The sequence below is a fragment of the Gymnoscopelus braueri genome (assembly GCF_963280865.1).
Source record: "Gymnoscopelus braueri genome assembly, chromosome: 20".
Taxonomy (NCBI): domain Eukaryota; kingdom Metazoa; phylum Chordata; class Actinopteri; order Myctophiformes; family Myctophidae; genus Gymnoscopelus; species Gymnoscopelus braueri.
In genome coordinates this window covers 20,569,033-20,575,032 of record NC_137622.1, presented here as the reverse complement: position 1 = coordinate 20,575,032, position 6,000 = coordinate 20,569,033, and the positions used below count along the sequence as shown (strand labels likewise).

Genomic DNA, 6,000 nt, shown 5'->3' with positions numbered 1-6,000 from the left:
TGTGTGTGTGTGTGTGTGTGTGTGTGTGTGTGTGTGTGTGTGTGTGTGTGTGTGTGTGTGTGTGTGTGTGCGCGCGTGCATTTTTCTCAGAAACGCTAGTTCCTCATTTATCCAGTCTACAAATTAATGTACTGACAGGAATACCTTGCAATTTGGAATTCTTCACATGCCTCTTGTCACAGTTTGCAGTTTGGGAAAACAAAATATGTCCTGCAATTCCCCTACAAATGGTGTGTCTATATTTTAGTTTAGTGTAGTTTAATGCACAATATAGAGCATTGGTTCTCAAAGTGGGGTCAGGGGACCCCCAGGGGTCCTTGAGGGGGTTCCAGGGGGTCCCCAGCTAAATTAGCTAATCTAGCATCGTAATCATTTTAACCACTTCAACCATATTTTATTACTTGGCTATTAAAAAATAGTAGATATACAAGCTCATAGCGCGTAACTTCGTGCAGCGCTATGAGCTTGTAGATCTGCTATTTTTTTTTAAATGATAAAAGTTTGTGTATTTTTTAAAGCGAACATTTTTAACTAAAATCTTCTCTTCTGGGGGTCCCTGGCACTTTCAATTTAGGGGTCCTTGGCATGAAAATGTTTGAGAACCACTGATATTATAGAGGATACAAGTACAGTCAATAAAAAAGGACACAGTGCAGGAAAGGAAGGAAGTATATTGCATTAACACAGAAAAAAACAAAAAATTGGTCAAATCTTACTTGAGGCTTGTACAAATCTAATACTACAAGATGAAGGGGGGAGGGTGTAGCTTTTTCCAAAATATGCATTATCGGAATGTCAGCCATGCTCGCATATTCAGCAATGCTATAATGGCCTGAGGCCATTTAAAATTGTTTTAGCAACTCTGAGCCACTAAGTTCTAACTAATAAGTCACAAGCGTCGTATCTCCCAATTGTTTCTTTGCTTATGGATCGAATTTGGGCTGCTGTGATCATGTTAGGGAAGTAAGTAAGCATATTATCTCTATACAATGGACAGTTACAAAGATAAGTTAGAAAACACAGTGGCTGTCTCCCCATTTGTTGTATTTTTTTCTGAGAAACTATGCACTGTGATAGTATATTAGTCCAGGGGTTACCAAACTATTTTATAGTTCTATATTCTACAACTATGCCAAAAGCCCCCAAATAGCCATAGCCTCTGGCTATAGCTATTGCGAAATGGCTTAAAAAAAGAAAGAAAAAGAAAATAGCACCAATCTACAAGCTCACAATGCTTCATTGTGATCTTGTAGATATGCTATTTTCACAAATAATAATAATAAAAAGTTCATATACATGTACGTATGTATACAGTATATACTGTACTGTATGTATTTTTCCCCCTCTCTTTTGCAAATGTCCCCCTGGCACCCCCTGGCAGCACCCCACTTTGAAAACCTGTATATTACTCAATCACTGATGACAATATTGTGTTCGGAGAGACAGTCTTTGGTTGTTAAAAGGTAGCACTTGAGGTCTCCACTGTCATCCCTGCCAATTCACTGTTGTTTTGCTGCAGGAAACTCCTACTTACAAGTATCTTCAGCATTTCCTTACACTATTTAAGCTAGCTATCATCTTACTATTATTCTCCCATTAACAAGAAATAATAAAATATCAATTTGGCCCGTTTATTGTAAAGTTCAATAGAAAATGAACTGGAAAATACTGTAAAAGTGTGGATAATTTTCAGGATGTATAGAAATACAGCTCATTTGGATGTGAAGTCACAAACAATGTGATTACGGTAAGCTCATTTATTTTAATTTGATCAGCTGCGCAGATTAGAGTCATGTGTCTAGCTTTAGTAAATACTCTTTCTCGTTCACTAACACTGATTGAGCTGCCCTCGGCCACGGTAATAGCACGTGAACTCTTAAATTATGATTATTCCCCTTTAAAGCATAAAAAATTCATGAAGGGGGACTGATGACTCCCGACCAGAAATCATTGTGCATGGAACATTAGAGTGATTCTACCGTTATCAGTTCATCACCGGAGCTCAGCAAAAAGCCTCCTATCTCGCAGGGTTGATGTTCCCTCACTGATGCCCTTCTACTTTCCAACACAGTTCTCATGATACATTTTCTACACATAAGAGACAATGTCATTTGTCTATTTGAGTAAATAATAACAACAATAACACCATATATGTCAACTAAGACTAGTAACACTACTGCCACTGCCACAGTGCCACTCCACAGCAAACAGCTCAAGTGTTAATTGAACACTGAACTCTGAGACAGAGAGGCTGTGAGAGAGAGAGAGACAGAGAGATAGAGATAGAGTTCAATTAATACTGAGGATTTAGCTGTGTACTACGAAAGATTGGAGCCACATTTTACTTACACGATGTACAAAGACAAGTGAAATAGAAAAGTGATTTGATATGTATGCCTTCTGCTTCATTGCACATTTCCCACTGCTGATAAAGATATCATTACCTGCCATTCTATTTGTACTTTTACTTTATACTATCTTATCTATATTTCTTTATAATAATAATAAATATTAATAATAATAACAATTTATTTTATTTTTTTATGTAATTGCATCAAGTGTTATTATTTGTATTATTATGATTGTTATAGTATATTGTTGTGTTAACACAGTCTCTGCTGAACATGTCCCAACGACATTTCCCTGCTTGTACCTGTGTGAGTGAGAGACAAATAAACCCCTCTTGATTCTTACCAAGATAAGGATATTGTCACAGCACTAACCGTTTATATCTATTGGCCACTCTCCAAATGTATTCTTATCAACAGCAGGGGCTAAGTACAATATGTCAGATAGGATAATATGATCATCCTATTCACAGTTGACCGCCCTTTAACTCATCTAATGCAATTCCTTTTCTGCCTCCGTACATTAAGTTGTACCAAAATGAAATTGAACTCCTACCTGCTTCGTTACAGAATGACTTTTTTCCACGCTTTTCAAATCCACCAAAGGATTCCTATCTTAACTTAATCTCTGTCTTAATCATTATTCAAAGGAATACATAATTAACATTGTCTTATATAATGGCAATATAGGGCTCTGATATTTTATTCATCTACGACGTGATACTTCTGTCCTCTTTATCTGTAGTGCTAGGTGCTTGAGAGAGACCCCGTCTGTGAGCCCTGTGGGGACACAAAGGCATCAAAGCCACCAAAATGCACATGTTGCATGCACGATCACGCACTTGCAGAAACATGGACACAACCTCAAACACATGAGGCCTCACACAGAGGAGTGTGTGAGACACATGCACTCACTCTCACACACACTTTTACAAAATAACTTTCAGTTCCACACATAGGGGCATGAACTCTAAGACCCCCCCCCCCACACACACACACACACACACACACACACACACACACACACACACACACACACACACACACACACACACACACACACACACACACACACACACACACACACACACACACACACACACACACACACACACACACACACACACACACACACACACAGCATTCTGAGCAGTCAAGCGTACACACACATACAAATTTAGACGGGCAAAGAGTCGATGTTAGGGTAACCATGGCAACTCCAAAGCCCAAAGGTTTGTTACTGAAACCTAGTTAATTAGAGTGAGAGAGCAAGAGAGAGTGGGAGAGAGAGATATAGAGAGAGACAGTGATGTCAATACTCAAGGGGAAGCATTTCACCATCTGCTAGAACCCCAATGCGCCCTCTACCCTGATGAGGATACACGCGTGTGCATGAGCGTTATGTGTGTATGTGCATACACACAGGCAGGTTGTTGCATGTAAATAAGAAAACACACACATGCTTTCTCCTGTGGCGCTGTAAGCATTGAGGCTAACGGTTTCTCACTTTTCATTGGCATTACGTGACTAATTGGAATATTTAATACTGAACGGCTAAATAAAAGGATGGTAGCATCTGTTGCCGAAATACATCCAATTACCAAAAGGTGGTGGGGGCACGTAATACAACTAAAGACAGGGGGGGGGGTTATAGGAAAGGAAAGATGATGGAAGGTGGAAATACAGTTACGCCTGATTTATACTTAGTGGCGCACCAGTATCATGCATCGAAACTATCTGATCTACAGGCTCATAACACGTTGCACCGCGCCGCGTTGTGAACTTGTAGATCAGTTCTTTTCACTGTGCGACACCGGCACGCAGCTAAGTATAAATCAGGCATTAAAGTGTCACGGGAGGAGAGGAGGCCATGGGGACAGAGACAGAGAGGAAGGGGAGGGTGCAAGAAAGGTGACTGAGCAAATGAGTAAGGGGGAGGGGGGTCAAAGAGAGAGAGAGAGAGAGAGAGAGAGAGAGAGAGAGAGAGAGAGAGAGAGAGAGAGAGAGAGAGAGAGAGAGAGAGAGAGAGAGAGGTAAGGAGGGGGCAAGATAGAGAGGGATGACAGAGTGAGAAGAAGACAGAGAGAGTGAAACAGAGATGAGGGTGGAGAAGAGAGACGCAGGACTAAATTTTGGGGGATCATAACGCGACAAGATGGAGGATACCTTCTGTTGTTCCTGGGGAGGTAAGTGGGTGATCACACTGATTGTAGAGAGGAGGGAGGAATGGGCAGAGAAAAGGGAGAAGGGCTGAGGGATGGATGGAGTGACTCAAGAGTGAACGAGAAGAGCAGAACGGTAGACAGCTGAAGGAGCAGGGAGATGAGTGATGACTTTCCAGCGATAGAAGGACAGAGAGGGAGAGAGAGAAAGAGAGAGAGAGGGGGGGGGGCGAGAGGGAGAGAGAGACTGAGAGGGGGAACTTAACCAGTGTTTGATTCGTTGTACTCCGAGTGTAACCACCTGTGTGTGTGTGTGTGTGTGCGTGTGCGTGTGCGTGTGCGTGTGCGTGTGCGTGTGCGTGCGTGCGTGCATTTGTGTGAGTGTGAGTTTGAGTGTTTGTGTGACTGCACACACGTTGGTTACCACATACAAAAGGGACTTTGAAGTCAGGCATAATGATGTTGATGATGATGATGGCGCTATGAAAATTAGTTCCACACACTGGCTAAAATCTCCATTAAATCAGCTCATCTGTAAACAGGTCTCTTCCAATTTAACCACTCCCCTCTTTCTCTCTGCGGCCCTCCATCTTATTTTTCTCTCTGCACTCCTCTCCTCTCGTCTCCCTTGCTCCCTTATTCCCCAGGCCCCAGTGCAACCTGTTTGTGTATTCCCTCCCTCTCGTGCTCCCTCCATCTCTCCTCTATCCACTTGTCCTAACCACCATTATACCTCTTTCAGTCATTTAATCTCGAGCCATCATTTAGTTTGCCCACTTGAGCACGCCAATCAATTTGCACATGTCCTCATGGGAAAAAGGACATGCGCCCCAGGGAGGATAATGGCAGATGTAGCAGTGCACTCTGATCTGGAACTTTATTGAGAAATAGGCCTATTACAACACCACAGATAGTCTTGGGGCCAAATTGGAACACCTTCGGTAGAGCAAAAAGAAAAAGATAATTTGGGGATTCAAAGTTATAAGAAGGTGCAAAGAAGCAATGGCAAATATAATCTCTGACACACTGATGTCTGGTTGCAGTAAGGCACAGGATTCAAGTAGAACTGGACTGAATAAGGCAGCACAAAATGATCCAACCCAGGGTCTCTCCACACTATGCGCAAAGCACATGATGATATTTGTAATGTCAAGTACTGCTGCCTTAATCAACAGCCACAACTACTGTAGACACTCACAGTGTCTTAATTAATTTGTAATCGTTTTGTACTTTAGTGTAGACATGATTAAAATTCATATAATAGACCTGTACTTAACCTTGGGATTGTTGTTGTGATTTCACTGAACCATGATGGGCTAATAGAGAAAAGTATAATATTCCTGCAGCAAATATTTATGTAGTGGGGAGAAGACTAAAGTGCTGCACCATCTGCTTCTATAAAATATTTTTTGAGGTGACTAAATCTATTGAATTACTTTAATATTCAATAAAAGCCCCAAACACATATTTGACCTCGCATTGTGATTGGC

General features: G+C 41.4%; 1 protein-coding gene across 3 annotated transcripts in view; it reads right to left on the bottom strand.

Annotated features, from left to right (window-relative positions):
• Window positions 1–6,000, bottom strand: part of macrod1 (mono-ADP ribosylhydrolase 1) — a 122,190-nt gene that overhangs the window by 52,348 nt on the left and 63,842 nt on the right. The gene's annotated exons all lie outside the window — the stretch shown is intronic.